The 18,461-nt window shown below is 38.3% G+C and overlaps 2 long non-coding RNA genes across 8 annotated transcripts; one reads left to right on the forward strand and one right to left on the reverse strand.

Moving 5' to 3' along the window:
* The first annotated feature begins 9,681 nt into the window (after window positions 1-9,681).
* On the forward strand, window positions 9,682-17,773 carry LOC136244890 (uncharacterized). Of its 5 annotated transcripts, none has more exons than XR_010695626.1 (7): window positions 9,682-11,579; window positions 11,891-11,940; window positions 13,398-15,708; window positions 16,802-16,937; window positions 16,990-17,228; window positions 17,277-17,319; window positions 17,487-17,773. It is a non-coding gene; the product is annotated as an uncharacterized lncRNA (long non-coding RNA). The 5 variants fall into 5 exon arrangements; XR_010695624.1 differs by adding an exon at window positions 12,259-12,332 and having other exon boundaries at window positions 9,683-11,579; window positions 13,398-16,937; XR_010695627.1 differs by having other exon boundaries at window positions 10,555-11,579; window positions 13,398-13,571.
* On the reverse strand, window positions 9,897-11,437 carry LOC136244889 (uncharacterized). Of its 3 annotated transcripts, XR_010695622.1 has the most exons (8): window positions 11,232-11,436; window positions 11,095-11,166; window positions 11,010-11,042; window positions 10,889-10,954; window positions 10,397-10,833; window positions 10,249-10,343; window positions 10,105-10,195; window positions 9,897-10,049 (listed from the first exon to the last, which is right to left on the reverse strand). It is a non-coding gene; the product is annotated as an uncharacterized lncRNA (long non-coding RNA). The 3 variants fall into 3 exon arrangements; XR_010695621.1 differs by having other exon boundaries at window positions 10,889-11,042; window positions 11,232-11,437; XR_010695620.1 differs by having other exon boundaries at window positions 10,397-10,954.
* Window positions 17,774-18,461: the final 688 nt, after the last annotated feature.

The raw sequence follows: 18,461 nt of genomic DNA on the forward strand, positions 1-18,461 counted from the left end.
GAATCCAATTGAAATATGGAATATGCAAGAATATCACGAATATTTGAAATATAATCTGAAATAAGCAGGAATATGGAATATCATGGAATACAATGCCCATATTCCAAATATCGTCGATGATTTCGCTAGTGACGGACCCCTCGTGTTTCTCTAACCGTTGTGAGTTTGATTCCACCATTGCCTGCCATGACAAATGCTCCTTCTCCGCTTAGATCACCTCCCACTTTAATTGATGAAATGATGCGAGCCGAGAAATCCGGACAAATCTTATCAAGACGTATCATTGCTTTAGCTTTACCTCCACCGATTTTCGTTGGTAAATTCGGTACTTTTGTTATCCAAACGCCATATTCAGTGTTATTCACGACTATACACCTCGACAAGAGTTTGCCCATGATTAGAGGCGAGATTAGAGGTCAATATGCTCGGGTTGTACGTAGTGCACGAAAATATAGCGAAAATAAACGGAAACAGGTCAGTGGTCAAGACAAAATTTCGATAAAAGTCAACGGTCAAAATCTACAATCGATCTTGACCGGCTTTGACCGCGGTCGCAGATCGTAGTACAGTGCTAATTGGAGTGACACCCCCTTGGTATGGCGGACATAATAAACGGGGATTGATTTATTCACCCAACCTGATGTCAGCACGTGATTAATTTTATTGTACAGGCGCTTATATATCTATTTCTTCATGGTCAACCGTGTTTCTCCGCGTAACAAAACATTACGAGTGGCTATGTTTTAACCATTGCCAGGGCGGGCATATAGTCTAGCAGCAAGAGATGATATGAGATCAGCAAAGTTACCAGATAGCAGCTTCAATATGGAAGGTACATATTGTGCACCTATCAACGTATTGCCCCACAGCCCCCCCCCTCGGGCATATATGGGGCTATAGTGGGGATTTGACACAGCCGAATGTCAAATGCCCCATAGCAGGGCAAATCTATCGTGTCAAATCCCCACCGTTGGCCCCAGTTGCAACGCGGGATTTACTCGGGATTTGACATAGCGAAGGAAGTTACAACAAAAAAATATTTGGGTGCTTACTGAACGATCGTCAAATGCCCCATAGTGGGGCAGCAGTTTCGTGTCAATCCCCCCTGTAAAGCCCCACTTACGCCCGAGGGGGGGGTGGTGGGGCAATACACCGATAGGTACATATTAACTGGTTGATGCGAAGGTCAGTTTATGTCACTGGCACAGTATATGTGTGCACCAAGCATACCCTCATGTATGTCAGTGTAGGGCTGAGGTAATCACTTTCTGAGTTGTTTAACTCCAGTATAGTTTTAGCAGCAATTCTGTCCCCTAAGCAAGAGTAAAATAATGTCCTAAGCAATGCACCCATTTAGTGCCACAATCAACCCACCCAGGTCAGGCAGTGGTGGGGAATTGCAATAGTTATTAGACAATTCTTCACAACTTCACTCTACAAATCCTCTACCTAGAAATCTGCTTACATGCAGTGCCTCTATATCCTGGTATCACCTTTTAAAAAATTTCTTGATTCACATGATTGTATGTGTGTACAAGCTTTCTCCCTTCAACTGTCGTTATGACCGTCTAACTGTTCCACAAAGTTTACATATCCAACATGGAAGCCTCACACTTTCATGACACTGTTTAGCATCTGTCTAGTTAATAGTGCGTGTGTATTAAAGTTCGGGGTGACTGCTATGTATATGTGGGTCCATGCCAGGGTTGAAACCAGGTTGGGTCATCTGGACTTATAGAACATTAATTTTAGGTTTAACTTGGACCAGATTACAATAAAACACACACTATGGCCTCGTCCCACTGATCTGTGTGTCTGTTTGATATTATAGCTGGTTGACTTGTTTAGTATGGTGTCACTGTGCAAGGCTGTGTGGGTATTGCTATCTACCCACTAGGTCATAAATACCTTTAGTCCCTCCAAGGTTAATTAGCTATATGTTTGTATACAATACTACATATACACTACTCATACCATGATGCACAGCTCACACACTTCTAAGTTACAAGTTTTAATCCAACAGGTTTCACCGTGCAGCAAAGAGGCCTGACAATGGCCCACTTACCGATATTAGTTCACCACTGTACAATCCACACTGGACTCCTTTGCAGAGAGAAGAGCAGACAAGGTTTTCAACCACCTTGTATGGATGGTGAGTGTGATTAAGAACCTTTGCTAGTATCCAGTGTAACATAGACACCTTAGGACCAACCACCAATAGTGTCTTTTGGGCCACTTTATGAACTAGGATACCTCAACATTATGAACGTGTCCTATTTACAGATAGGATATACAGAATGTGTCCTATTTACAGCACACTACAAAGCAAAGCCTCCCAAGTACACCTATTTACACCCAGTGAATTAGTACTGGGATGCTGTGCACCTCTCAGGTACTTGCATCTTACACAGACAAATCCTCCTGGGGCTAAACTACTGTCCATGTCTCACAGAGAGGTCGCAAAACCTGTAGTTCTACAATGACCCCACTAAGGTACAGTTGGGCATGTTTCCCTGTAATACCAGGTATCCATTGATGTTACAGCTGGGTGGGTTAATTGCTTCCCTAGTTAACAGCACCAACTAGGCATAAGCGGGCATTGAGTTATGAACCTTTCGATTACCAGGCCGATACACCAGCCACTTGGCCATGCTGCCTCACTACTCACATGCAATGCACATACTACACACACTACACATATACAGTGTGCTACACACACTACACCACTATGTACCTGTATGTGGACCCAAATATCATTATGGTAAGTAGATTGTAGATGATACCTCTTTGATAAGGATGGGTTTATAAGTATTTTTATATTCAAGTTGAACTTAATGTGTGTCATGCAGTGTGTTGTTTCCTTTGATCAGCAGAGAGAGTGTAAGATGACTAAAGCCACCATCAACTAAGGCATCATTGTTGGTAAAGGGTATCCCTCCTAGGATTGAAGTACCAGCAAAACCTGCAGAGAGTACACCAGTAGATGAGAAAAAAGATCAGCTAGTTGAAAGGCTAAGTGATGGAGGTAGTAGCCATTCAGTTGATAGTCCCAAACCTGTCATTGTCACAGAGTCCAACACAACACCAGATGATAAGATGGAACCAGTTAGCTTGCAGCTCGAGTCTAATGAAGACAATGAACTGTTATCAGCTCCACTAAGAATCACCTTAGGACAGGGAAGTAGTTCATCATCTAAACTGGTACCCATTAGTATATCCCGGCCACCTGAAGATGAGGTGTTGGTGTTGACTGCAGCCAAGTCAGCTGATAGTGAGACACCATCAAAGTTGCCTGCTAATGCTCCTGTTACGAAAGCTGCTAAGAAGGCACAGAAAGTTACAAAACTTGAAAAACCAAAATCAAAGAAACCAAGAACTAGTGATGATTATGATTCAAGAAAGGATCAACCAGAATCAACGACCATCAACAGTCAAGCAAGTACTGATTTTCTCAGTGTCCTAATGCCAGCCTTGGTAACAGACAGCAGTAGTTCAGGGAATTTCACCACTCCAATGTTCTTAATCTCCCTAACGTCAACAACAGGTCCTCTACCCACAAGAAGCAACATAACACATATCATGGATCGTTCACACTCTAATTCTCCTGCCACCGATCTTATGAACACGACAACTGCTGATAACGAAGACCACCTTGTTTCAGCGACACATGACATCAGCGAGCTGTCAAAACTGTTAGAACCACTGTCAAGTGACAATCATCAATCTAATCTTGATGGTCATCACGATAAGGCTCAAGCGGTACCATCAAATGCTACAGACTTTTTTTGCCCTAATGCAATTGCCCTGAGTCTCTTCTCAACTGTGCCTGACTCAGAACAAGAGGCAAACTCTACGCCAGCTACAAGTAAATAAAATGAATTAAATGTCAAAAGTTTATACGTGAAACCTCCAGACAATGAAGTAGATGGAATAATGTTATTTTTTGTTTTAATGTTGTATTCTACGTATATACATTTGTATTGTACATGTTGTGTATGTATACTGTTGTATTATATGGTAATCCTTCATATACACCTCATGTTATTGCCTGAGGTGTCTTGCTACATATGCCGTTTTATCTCATGTTTATTATAGAAAGATTTTGTATTAATATGAATTTGGTTATATCAAATCTTTACTGGGATCATTGGGTTGCTAACTGGGACCAAAAGGAATGTATTTCCCAACCATTCTAATATAATGTACACATGACAGCTGAATCTGGTTTCTTAATATAATTAAGCATTACTATTACCACTACCTCCTAACTTGCTCGTTCTCAGGAGTGCATGTATATGAACACTGCACTTAGTCCTTGTCAAAACTTGATAGTGGTGTATATGCATAGATTGTATATTCTTTGTACAGAATATACGATCTATATGGTATATGTGAATTCACACCCTCTTGAAGATGATCGATACCAACTGAATTATAACAAATCACTAATATTCAATACACATGTACTAGGCCATACAGAAACGTCCAGAACAACACATAAGTGAATAGTCCACTAATAACTCCATCAGTCCATACTGCTCTTCTCGACAAGAAGTACTTATTCCAACTAGTGCCCGCCTTCATGTACAACATTACCGACAGTAACACAGACATGACGAAGTAGAATACAAATCCCTTGATGCCTGTTAGTCCCAAGGTACCTGCTGTAGTGCCGCTGACAGTGGAGAATGACGTCCTAACATAATCGATTACTGCAGCATTGGACCTAATTATTGCTTCACTGTAGACCACAGCCGGCTTCGTAACTTTTCTCTCTAGGCGACATGTACCTGAATAAAATGCGTGAAACGATCCATGTTAGCAAGAATACACGATGACCATACCTCTGTCCACTCTTCAGTTTTAATTAACGCGCACTTACTTCAGTTTTAATTAATGAGCACCCATGGTCTCACGTGAGCATTTGTAAAACCTACACTATGGCTATCACAGCTGTGACTCATTAGTATACTAAATCTACCCTACATGCAGGACCATGTCCACACTAACTAGCTAAGCGTCATAAGCAAGCACCATGCATCCACACAGCATACCATGGTGATATCACTTTTAACGGTACATGAGCCTGCAATGAAATGTTGTGTTCTCTGTCACATATTCAAGTAAAATTGTGACTGGCACCTGTATAAAGTTTACTGCAAGCACACCTGTACTCCAGGCAGAACAACATTGCACCTATTACTGAGTGTATTAAGCCTGACATATGTGCAGCCCTGTAGTGATCATGACCTGATAAAGAAAGAATACAGATGGATAGACGAATAGACAGACAGTATTTCAGCTTTATTCTGATATATATAATATAAAGCCCACCAGGAGCAATATGCTAATGTCATGTGTTATACACCTCAAGTATTGCATCGCTATCAGCAAGCTGCATGGGGATGGTCCTTCAACAGTAACTGTTAGCATACACGCTGTAACATGCACCACTCAGCACCAGACATAAGTGTAGTTTATAATTCTGCAGATATGTGAGCCTTATGATAGTCATTCAGCTAAGCTACGTATATAGCTAGTATAGCTATTATTTTGGTTGCAACTTGTCTTATTGTCAGCAAAATACCGCCACCAGCTAAGATGAAGGGGTATGTCAGTGAATTATGGTACACCTACAAGTGTATGGGTCATAATCTGCTATCATGGAAGCACCATATCAGTATAGTTAAAGAAATTGAACCATAATGTTTCATAGCTGTCAGTAATAAGTCTGCAGCCTATGCTATAGCTATGTGCATACAGCAGACAGGAAAAATAAACTGTGAGTTTCACTTGTCCTACTGCAATACACTGAAACTTCTATAATCCAATGCTAAGTGCAGATCACAAGGATGTCATAAGTCAGTACATAGCTAGCTATAAAAATTTGTAGCCATTGGTGCAGCAAATAAGGAATAAGGTCAGAAGTAATAAGGTTTCCTGAAGGTTACTACCTAAATATACACAACAAGCAGAAATTCGCATATACTTCACTTTTATTGTACATAATAGCTGTGCTACATAGGGTGAAATGTGCAAGCTGGTATAAGATGCATCGAATGCAACAGATTGCTAGTTTCTAGTTACTACTGACCAAGGCCGCCCACAGGGGGGGGCAACTGGGGCATTTTGCCCCGGGCCCCAGCCTGAAAGGGGCCCCAGGAGGCCCCATGAAGGGCCCACTGAATACCTATTTAAAAGATCGATATACTCTAATAGAGCAGTCAGATCTAAATACTCTAATAGAGCAGTCACAGTATTCTTCAGAGGAGCAGTGTAGCAAGCTTATAGATAAGGAGATATGGTTGGTGATGGGTAGTTATTGTCATTGCCAGTAGGTTGTAACCTTTTTTTTTTCTTCTTTTTTTTGGTCTTCACCTTACAACTTGGGTCAAGGGCCCCACTTTAACTCTTTGCCCTGGGCCCCTTAATTTCTCTGGGCGGCCCTGCCACTGACAACCTATTTTCTATTAGAACAGTTATATAAAGTCAACCATAATTATGTTACTTCGAATCAAATCTCACCTATACTGACCACAAACTTCTCAACTCACAAATTTCACTAGCTTTGTCCATGCAGCCCCTGTATCGTACCATATCTCTGACTATATAGAGTTATATTTATACCCACCAAATTTAATGCATGTATAGCTTGGCTTTGCTTGTATTATAAAGCCACAGAAAATAAATATATTATGCTGTCTGCTACCTCTTTCACTCTTTTGTGTCTTGTATACAGTGTAAGCTAAATACAAATTGGCACAAGTATTGCTAAATCTTCAAACTTGTGAAAGCACTAATAGTTTCGGTTGCACTTGCATATACACTTCCACTGATATAATTAGTAGTTCAGTCAGTTATACCAAAATTGTAACCTTTTATATGAGAGAAGCTTGTTATCCACATCATCTGGACTTGATTCTCTAGTGGGAGAATCATGGTAGATGGCTACATGTAGTAGCCACTTCTTTCATTCGGCATTTTCTACAATAGATATACGTTGCTTTGCTTGCTCATGACTATATTCTCTGTGTAAAGCCACTGAGGTCTTGCTTATTGCTTCTCAGATTCTATCAATGCGTTGAGACAGGACATGCAATTGTAATAAAGGATTTGGCTGCAATTTTTACTACGTATCTTCTCATTCACTCGGCGATGTCCATTTTCAACTTGATGAAGAGAAAGGTTTATGTTCTCAATCATGTGCTTTGTATCTTCACTACGTTGCATTGTCCAAGAGGACATCTCTGACATCTACCAGCTGTCATCACTCATTTTAGTGCCATGGAAATTTTCCTCACAAGTGTAATTACAGGAAAGACAATGAAGTACTGGTAGATCAACCTTTCTTTGCTTTGTTACCATCACACTAGGTAGGCATTCCAGCCTGATTTTTATATTTTGGAAAAATGGGCTTTTTATATGCTCAATAGATAGAGTATTGATTGCCAATCTCAGAAATATATAGTTTGTTGGATTGGAATTAGCTACTTTGGCATACATAGCGCTTAAAAACTGAAAAAAGATACATCTCCGGGGCTCCCATACATTTTGAAGGGAAAAATGGCACAATTGAATCAGGAAGCCACCTAGCAATCTGGACTATCTTGAAATTGCAGTTGCTTCTAGCTTGTGCATGTAACAAGAGTAACTTCAGGTCTTATCGGATCTCAGCAATCTTTGTATGCTTTGTGGTATGGTGAGCAAATATGTTTCACCTACTATACACTTCTCAATACAATGGTGTATACTCATAGGCAAGTGGCTATCTCAAGTAAGTAAAAACATCAAGTTAACAACTTATTAAGGTAAACAACTAAAGTGGAGGTGCCACAATGATGCAACAATGCCTAAGGTGGAGTTGTGGTTTTAATTATGGCATTGTTATGCCGACTTTGAAGTGGTTTATACTTTTGAGCTGACGACACAGCCATCAGAAAATTGCTCTGGAGCTGAAAATCGCTAAACTTTAAAGTAAGCACCAGTGACGACTACCTTCCACCCGACAGTACGTTTTTTAAAGTTTTAAAGTATTCTACATAGCTACATTAGCTACAAGGCTAGAAAAGATTACAAAACAACACAAAACTTACTTACATGTAACGCGCACGATAAAACTAAGATTCTCATGATTATCAGCGTGTGTATAAACCCCACAGCTATTTTCATCCTCATCGGAGCTCGGACGACGGAGCAATCCCACGTTAAACACGAGTTGTTATTTTGTGCCAGAGTTCAATATACGGAGAATTCTTTTATTAAAAAATCTCGGATACTGGAATGCCTACTATAGGTAAAATTCTGATGTCCGATTCTGTACTTCTTGTTAATGCTGTAGTTTCTTCAGCTTGATGACTCTTGTGATTACATGTTTGAGAAATGACCTCTAGTTGCTTATAATGTCTTAACACTCCATGCAGGAGTAAAGATTAGCAGCTTCTGTCCTAGCAAGCATTTCCGGCAAAAACTTATGGAATAACTTAATGCTTGTTTTCCAAAACTTCATGTCTTTTATCAATTTTCATTGAACTTGTAAAAATGCTGCGTAAGGGAATTTAGCTCTTTAATGGTATTGATCACTGGTGGATGTTAAGCGTCAGCAAAAATTAGCATCATATCAACAATAGCTATACCAGCACATGATAAAGATTGAACTAAAGATGTACTGTACCTGTGTGTTAAGGTTGACCTAGAGATGCTTCAATAACAAAGGCAGTACAATCGATATGACCTTCACCATCACTATCCTTGTTAATAGAAAAGTATATGTCTTTATTTGTTGGAAGATCAGTTTGCCTTGTTCAATTCTTCTAGCATCTGGTGTATCAATTATACATAGTAAAGTGAAGGGGACTGGTGATCCTACTGATGGATAAATAGTGTACGAAGTAGGCCTGAGTCAAATATGCTCAAAATTTTGCCCAAAACACTTTCAGGAATTTCCCAAATTTTTTACCTATATTATGCTCTTTTAGTGTTCCCATTATTCTTGCATTATGCTTCTAGGTTAACAACATTTCTTACAGTAATATTGGAACATTGTAGTCAGTGAATGCTCTATTAAAGTATTTACTACAAAATGACTGTTCTATTAGAGAGTATAGAGCCATGTACATTTGATTTGAGTGCCTCTATTGCAGTTTTCATGTTTCACCAACCGTTCTATTAGGGAGTATAAATTTATTTTAAAGGAATTAAACTCTATAGTTTGAAATATCTACCTAGCATTATGCTGGCATAGTACTCTATCCTATTGTGCTTTTTATTATGCTGGAATATTTGATGCGGGCCTAGTACAAAGTGATGCCATTGTGGTGCTGATCCCTCCTTGAATCAAATTTTGTCTTCTCCAAATAATTACCAAGATCAGTTCACCAACTCATGAAAATATGCACATTTTACTACAAATTCATCTGAAATCAATACAAACAAAAGTTAAACTACCTGTAAGATTGTCACCCAGCACCTTCGTCCTTACTAAGTGCCTCTAAAATAATTATTGTATTGCTGTTGTTTAAGACATTCAGAGCCTTATAAACAGCTTTTTAAGACTTCACAACCATCTGAAAAGGCCAAAATGGCAAAAATCAACAGTGACACCATGCAAAACATTTGAAATACATAGGTGTATAACTGATGTATTATTATGATATACACCAAGGATACACATGTGTGGCACATCTGTTATACACCATGGTTGTACCTGTGTATAGATACCATTTACACTGCTATGTATAATATATGAGTATAATTGACTTATACACTACTGGTTAACCACGTGTATAACCTCTGTTTACATAAGTATAATATGTGCATATGTAAGAAATACATATTTGATATACTCACCAATGTATAATTGTGGTGTAACTCAATGTAGTATATCTGATGTGAATATCTTTACTATTATAAGATTAGAGGTTTCATATTAAAAAATTTAAAATTGTACAACATTGAGTAAACAACATGAAATGTGTCCAGTAGTGTTCACTTTGATAAAAGTAGCAGGTACATCATTCTTCTTCTATATAGGTCTCATCATCAAACGACGTCTACAGACAAAAGAAATCACTTAACAATGATTCAAATGCTCTTTTGTGGCCTTACCAATGAAACGAAGCTGATAAATTCACCAGATGTACATGTGTGGACATAATTCTTCTTCCTAGTTCACATCTCCTAAACTCCACACACTGTTCTACAATAGAAAAGGTGTATTCTCCAATAGACAATTATGAAAAGCTATTATACCTGTTCACTGCGTAAACACAGTTAACTCAATCATGATCATGTGCCTGGCATCTACACAATGAAGTATCAGTAGCATGTGATTCTACAATTCAGCCCTACAAAATGAATACTTTAAAATAGTTAGTCAGTAATACGACAACAGACATACCTGTAACTATTGAAATGCTGTGCAATCATAATAAGCAGCAGCAGTTCCATTGCCACAATCATTGAAAAGAAAAATTAAAGCTGGCAAGAAAGAAGCACTACTGCTTAGGCCACTCCAATTGGTAATTATGTTTCTGGTCCACCGCCCGCATCCTTTTTTACAGAAAGTGAAATTTCAGAAATGCATGGGGAATATGCCCGCATCAGATTTTCGACAAAGCTGGATTTCAGAAACAAATATTGGGCTGCTATTAACATGCTAAATCTAACTGCTTACGTCTTACTATACGTCTTTTATCAGTGAAAACCTACAAGAAATGAGCATAGTGCATAGTACGGATCGATATACTCTAATAAAACAGTCAGAAAATCGCAAAAATACTCTAATTGAGCAGTCACTTCAGTATTGCTTTGTTGCTGAATTCCGCCCGCCCGCATCTAAAATTAAACTTCAGATGACTAGAAACATAAAAACAAAATGGAGTGACCTTACCAAGCTATTATTATGTCAGTGCATGATGCAGCAAACTATGCCGCCAAAGCAACTTCCATACAATACCTGCATTGAATCATCAGCCCGTAAAACAGTATAGACAACAAGTAAACTAACAAACCTTTTAAATGTGATTTTGTACCTAAAGACAAAACTACATAAACAGAAACTTTAATGAACCACACGCACAATTCATGTACGCTTACCGTGATACTAGTGGCGCACGACGCCTTGACCTAGTCTTGAGAGCGATACAACTACGCGCGTCTAGCTAACACCTAAAAGATTAATATTTAGTACACCACGGCAATAAGAAGTGAACATTAATGCTACACTGACTCACCTCTGGAGGCGGTGCTCACATAAAAGTGCCTCCGACCCGATAGAACAGTGCGCAATGAAACAAAGTATCATCGATAAAAACTCGGATGAAAAGAACTGCGCTAGACTTCACACACTGCTAGTCTGAGCTCTCGGCAAAAGAGGTCTAACCGTATCCGGTTGTAAAACTAGTGTTGCTTATAAATTCGAACACTTACGAATCACGTGATTTGATACTCTGGAAGAGCTCATCGTCCTAGACCACCGCGCAAATTCCTACAGTTATGTGGCAAACTGGACAGACAGTAACTAGTTAGTTATTAGTGTTGATTCCGCTGTGAATACTACATTCACTACTACATTCCTCTTGGTGAGTGGATATGTTCATAGATCCTTAGAGTGTAAAGGATCTATGATATGTTTGTATTGTCCTTTACAGATTACTTAAGCATGTTATACTTTATGTACTAGTCTCACCTGGCTAGACCACTTTATCTTTGTAGGGAGAAAAATGGGTGTGGTCCAGTTTGAATAGTCGCACTCATTCTGGACACACCTCTAAGCATGACATCACTGCTTTTGCACATGTTAGCCCCACTGTGTCATATTATGTGTCTCACTGTGTCATAATGTATGTCTCGCTGTGTCATTTTGTATGTCCCACTGTGTCATATTGTATAGCCAGTCACCATCATTGGTACGACGCTTTGATAGACCACCACCATCGAAGTGTAGGTTAAGAGTGATGTATCAAGTATTATGTACAGATGATTTAGTTTGTATGTATGTTCAGGAGTCCAACAAATCTTGCATAGCCAGACTGACTAAGCCTTTCGCTATTGAGCAACATGCTTGTTTTGTATCCTGTTGTGTTCAAGCAAACACTGTGCCACATTTTAAAGTATAATAGTCTCAGAACCTAAACAGTAAGAAGAGAATGGTTTTGCCAATTTGCACCAAGCAGTGGAACTTCCCCTGAAAAAGTTGGTCAAGCTATGTGAGATAGGAGGGTGTCCTGATATTCAAAATGGAATATAAATTCATTACAGTGGAGCCTGTGTATTAAAGACACCTTGGGATCAACCAAAAATGTCCTGATTATTAAGATGTCCTGATTTTCCAGGTCAGTTTACATGTAAAAGCTGGTACTTTGGGGCCTCAACTAAGTGTCCAGGTTATGCAGGTGTCCTCTGTAAAACAGTAATTGTATATTCAGTCGAACCTCTCTAATCCAACACCTGCATAATCCAGAATCCTCTCTAATCCGACCGAAATGTCATTTACCAACATTTTTGTATAGAAAACAACCTCTGTAATCTGACAACTCTGTACCCCATAATCCGGCACAAACTTTGATTCTCTAGACTTGGAAATGCATTGTTTTTGACCTTTGTAATCTGACAGAGAATAATAGCGGCATTAGAATAATCACAGAAAATAATTTTTAAGCAACCAAAGTATTTAATTGGTTGACAGTAATAGAAAAAAGCTGTAATACATACAAATTCTGAAATTAATTCATGTTAAAAACATTGTGTGATCTGTTTTACCTGTTATTTATTGCATAATCTGACATATTGTATAATGTCGGATTACAGAGGTGACTTGATAATCCAACAACCTCATTTATTCAGTAAAATCTATGGCTCCCATTGAGCGTCGCATTAGAGAGGTTTGACTGTATACTGTAAAACAATCATTGTACAAACTGTTTGCTCTTGGCTAAAATGACAGCTAACAAGTATGTGCAATATGTTTCTGTAAAATTAATTATTGTGTACAGCCTACTTTGTGTCTGGTAACTTTTCAGGTGTGATATGTGTAGAGCAACCCTCTATGAGCACAATGATCTAATTCATGGAAATTTTGGCACCACAATGACCCAACCAACCTGGTGTAACAAAATTTTGTATTGTGAAATGCAATAAAAGACATATCTCATGATGCATGATAGATACCTCAGATTTTGTTGGAAAAGTAGTGCATGGCAATTTAAATGAGCTATAGAAGAAGGAAATTGGAGAAAATTTTAGTGCATCGATTTTTTAAATTCCACGTAGGGCTACTACAGTAACTGAGTGTCATATGTTTGTATGGGTATGTGTGAAGGTCATCCTAGTTGATTACAGTGTTTATAGGGATTAGTGTGCTGCAAGGATTCCATGTATATATGTATTCCTATTCATAGTGTGGGTGGCTACTGAAAGTTTTATGGTGTGTACTCCTGTTTCTACGGTACCTACACGATGTGATGGAGAAGGCTACACTGCAGGAGAAAACTGTGGTCTCCCCTGGAACTTACATCAGTGATCAAGCTTATCCTTTTTATGAACGAGATAAGTGAGCCTACATGTGTGTATAGGTAGGCTACAGTACATTACACATGCACACACACATATGCATAATAAATAGGGACCCGCCGATTATGCTCATAATTTTACCTATTATGCTATGCTGCACTGCTCAAAAATTCACCTATTATGCTTAAATTAATGCTCAATATTTACTTATTGTGCTCGATTATGCTCAATGTTCATGCCTTAGTTCATATGCTTTGCTACTAGTTTAACACTATATAGAAAGAAAAAAATGAGTGGCTGGAACACAAATAATAAATTCTTGCTGCATGCCTGCATGTAAGAGACAAGATCGATATATTCTAATAGAACAATCAGTTTGATGATTGTTCTATTAGAGTTACTGACTGCTCTATTAGAGTATATTGATCTTATTTTGCAATTGTCATTTTCCCAGCAAGAGTTTACACTATCGTACAAATATTTAACCTATTATGCTGGCATTATGCTCAATGCTTTTAGGTACCTATCATGCTCAAAATTATGCTAGCATAATCGGCGGGTCCCTAATAATAAATATTAATGCTACACAGTACACACATGCAAATGCACACACACATATGCATAATAAATATTAATGCTACACAGTACACACACACACACACACACACACACACACACACACACACACACACACACACACACACACACACACACACACACACACACACACACAGACACACGGACACACGGACACACACACACTGTTTTTACACTATGATGACTAAAATACTTGAATTTGGCATTTTCTGGTTATACCCTGGTGGCTAAATGAAACCAGACCAGTGAGTGATATGAGATCAGCCATAATTTGAGACAATTATGATAAATTACTGAAATTCCTCTATAATTCATCCTCAGAGGATCTACGAAATTTTCTTGGAGGAAGCAACAGCAGCCTGTATGTACCTCATAGATTGTCAAGTTTCACTTTGTCACGCTTCACGTTCCATTGGTGGTCTGGTAAAATGGCAATCATTGCTGTAAACTGGCATTACAATGGATGTTCATGACTGTACACAAACAAAGAATGTTGGGTGTAATCACATACATATAGTTAAAGAATCTGTGAATAATTCTACACTGTGCGTAGTAAGTGACCAATCTACAATGAATCATTTTTATTATAGACTAAAGTCTCCATCACACTATACGAAAGTATGCTGCTTACTTTTTGGTCTCTTGTATGACTTAACTGAAATCATACCCATAGTGCTAAACATTATAGAGTTATGAAGGCGTCAGCAGAAAATTTGGCTAAATAGAAAATTCCATAGAAACGAGTTTGGTCTGGGATGTGCAGACATGTGGTCGCACCTACCCAGTGAATCAGCATTTGAGACAATTATGATAAATTACTGAAATTTCTCTATAATTCATCCTCAGAGGATCTACGAAATTTTCTTGGAGGAAGCAACAGTAGCCTGTATGTACCTCATAGATTGTCAAGTTTCACTTTGTCATGCTTCACGTTCCAGTGGTGGTCTGGTAAAATGGCAATCATTGCTGTAAACTGGCATTACAATGGATGTTCATGACTGTACACAAACAAAGAATGTTGGGTGTAATCACATACATATAGTTAAAGAATCTGTGAATAATTCTACACTGTGTGTAGTAAGTGACCAATCTACAATGAATTATTTTTATTATAGACTAAAGTCTCCATCACACTATACGAAAGTATGCAGCTTACTTTTTGGTCTCTTGTATGACTTAACTGAAATCATACCCATAGTGCTAAACATTATAGAGTTATGAAGGCGTCAGCAGAAAATTTGGCTAAATAGAAAATTCCATAGAAACGAGCTTGGTCTGGGATGTGCAGACATGTGGTCGCACCTACCCAGTGAATCAACATTTGAGACAATTATGATAAATTACTGAAATTTCTCTATAATTCATCCTCAGAGGATCTACAAAATTTTCTTGGAGGAAGCAACAGTAGCCTGTATGTACCTCATAGATTGTCAAGTTTCACTTTGTCATGCTTCACGTTCCAGTGGTGGTCTGGTAAAATGGCAATCATTGCTGTAAACTGGCATTACAATGGATGTTCATGACTGTACACAAACAAAGAATGTTGGGTGTAATCACATACATATAGTTAAAGAATCTGTGAATAATTCTACACTGTGTGTAGTAAGTGACCAATCTACAATGAATTATTTTTATTATAGACTAAAGTCTCCATCACACTATACGAAAGTATGCAGCTTACTTTTTGGTCTCTTGTATGACTTAACTGAAATCATACCCATAGTGCTAAACATTATAGAGTTATGAAGGCGTCAGCAGAAAATTTGGCTAAATAGAAAATTCCATAGAAACGAGTTTGGTCTGGGATGTGCAGACATGTGGTCGCACCTACCCAGTGAATCAGCACTGCGGTGCACCATTACTCATGGAAAACAACAGCACTTGCATGTGTCCAGCTCATTAAAATTTTCATTAGAGATAGGTACTATAACCAATCATATCAAAGAGGTGAGCATATGTTCGCTTCAAGTGGTTTTACACGTTTCTCTATGCCTGAATAGTCCGTACTAAATGTATATGATGTAAGGCCTACTTGTTCTTTCAGTGTGTGCTATCAAACGTTTGGGTAGCTGGCCTTTGTAACAAAATTTATTAAGGAAGAACAAGTAGCCAGGTGACTAGTGTTACTACAGGTGACTATATTAATATCACAGTCTTGGCCAAATGTATGTATGCATGTTGCTAGCTACCACTGTGGCTTACATACTGTTCCTAAAAGTTAAATTGACTACCTACCTTATATAGTAATAATTTTCAAGTACAGATCCTCCTAATACTTTGTGTATGATATGACGATGAAGCCAATGTTCCCGGTACTGTAGCGCTATAAATGTGGTGTACAACATTACCCAAAAGCATAGATGTCATGTACTCCAACAGTCATGTTCCACCAACAACTGTTAAGTATGCCTAAATACTGTATAATTAAAAAAGCATCGATGAAATGACAACAAATGCTAGAAATTTTTGAGGGATGAAATTCTTGCAAATTTGTGAATATTGACAGTTTTCTATATAATATTATATTGATGAAATCATTGAGGTTATTATAGTGATTACCTTAGTGCAGTAATGTATAATGATGCTCTCTAGATTTTTATGAATTTAAAGTCATGTTTTACACAGTTTTGCAAAGTTTTGTCCCTCATAACTTATAGCCTGTGTGCACTTACTACTGATATTCTTGGTATGGTAGATTCAACCAGTAAAGTGTGCCAGATTCACTCAGTAGGGAGTACTCAAGTTGTACGATGACCTTTGTGCACTAACAACCGATATCCTTGGCAGATTCAGTCAGCAAAGAGTACTGAAGTTATAATGACTGACAATCGGTAAGTATGATCATGGCCTTTGTATACTAATAACAGCTTATATTCTTGACAGATTCAGTCAGCAAAGTATACTCAAGTTGTTCAATGGACAATAATGACCATGGTCTTTGTATGGTGGACAACTTGCAATAGCCTTTTGTGCACTAACAATCAATATCATTCGGCCATCAAGGAGTACCCAAGTTTACGGCAGACAGCTGCTAAGTATGACCACGGCCTTTGTATAATAATGACCGATATCCTTGGCAGATTCACTCAACAGAGAGTACCCATGTGTACGATGGACAGCTGGTAAGTTTTCACTAGCATTTGTTCACTAACAACTGATATCCTTTGCAGATTCAGTCAGCGAAGAGAATTGAAGCTGTACGACATACAACTGGTAAGTACTGTATGTCTGAGTATTTACAACTTTACAACTGTTCTGAGCATTTACAACTTTACAACTGTTCTTTTGCAGTTTCTTTCAGTCAGTTATAAAGTTGTACCATAAATTTTATACTGGTAATTGTAGCCTATGTGCTCTTTAAAATAACTATGTCTTGGCAGATGCAGCCTGGTGAAAGTAGTACTACATGTATGGCTTGAATTGATGTACAGCAACCACCAACTGGGTCAGGCCTGGTGTAGATGAAGAAAAGCCACCGTGACAGGGAACATCTTAATGTTTTTTTTTTCTATACAAATGTAATTCTACATAAAGGCAAGCTTAGATTAATGCCACTTGGGATGACAATGGAGCTGTTGTTGTGTGTGTTACAGTTTATTGAATTACATTTTTATACATAAATTCTTTAGAAATAGCACAGAATACATAAGAATTTAATAATAAGTTAGCTGTATGTACTGTGCCCACGTAACCATGCCAACAAGCTGTGGTAAGCTATACTACATTGTGTATATCTATTACATATGTACACATGATGTATACACACCAGTGTATAGCAGCCAATTTGTAATACACAGGATATACAATTATAGTATATCATATTCATACATACCTGTGTAAATTGAATGTATAATTGAGTTATGCTTACTAATGTGCACCTGAGTATATCAAACTTTTTGCACAGTGTGAGACACTACTAAGAGGTGATTATTTGCTGCTTCAAAACTGCAGCACTGAACTAGGGAATCTGGTTTGGCCAACCACCTACAACTTACCCCGGGGACTTACCCTGTTTGTACCCCTCCCCTTGCCAGCTCCTAGATCCACCCCTGGCTACAGTACTTATACTAATAATATATGAAGACATTCCAATTGTAATTAGCTCCCTTAGTGGTGTCTCAAAATGCTTTATGTCATTCTGCAAGTATGCTGGTATGATGTCCCTGAACACATAATATGTTTATTGTTTTGTAGAAATCCGTGCTATTAGGAACTGCCAGAATTCTGAGATGGGTATATATTGCAGCTCTCTGATTCAGGATGAATTCGAGCTGACAATAAATTACTGGGATTTACTATTTTTTTCATATAATTATATGTTGCAATTTGCCCAATTGGTTTCCGAATGTTATTTT

The sequence above is a fragment of the Dysidea avara genome, chromosome 14 (genome assembly GCF_963678975.1).
Source record: "Dysidea avara chromosome 14, odDysAvar1.4, whole genome shotgun sequence".
In the NCBI taxonomy this organism is placed as follows: domain Eukaryota; kingdom Metazoa; phylum Porifera; class Demospongiae; order Dictyoceratida; family Dysideidae; genus Dysidea; species Dysidea avara.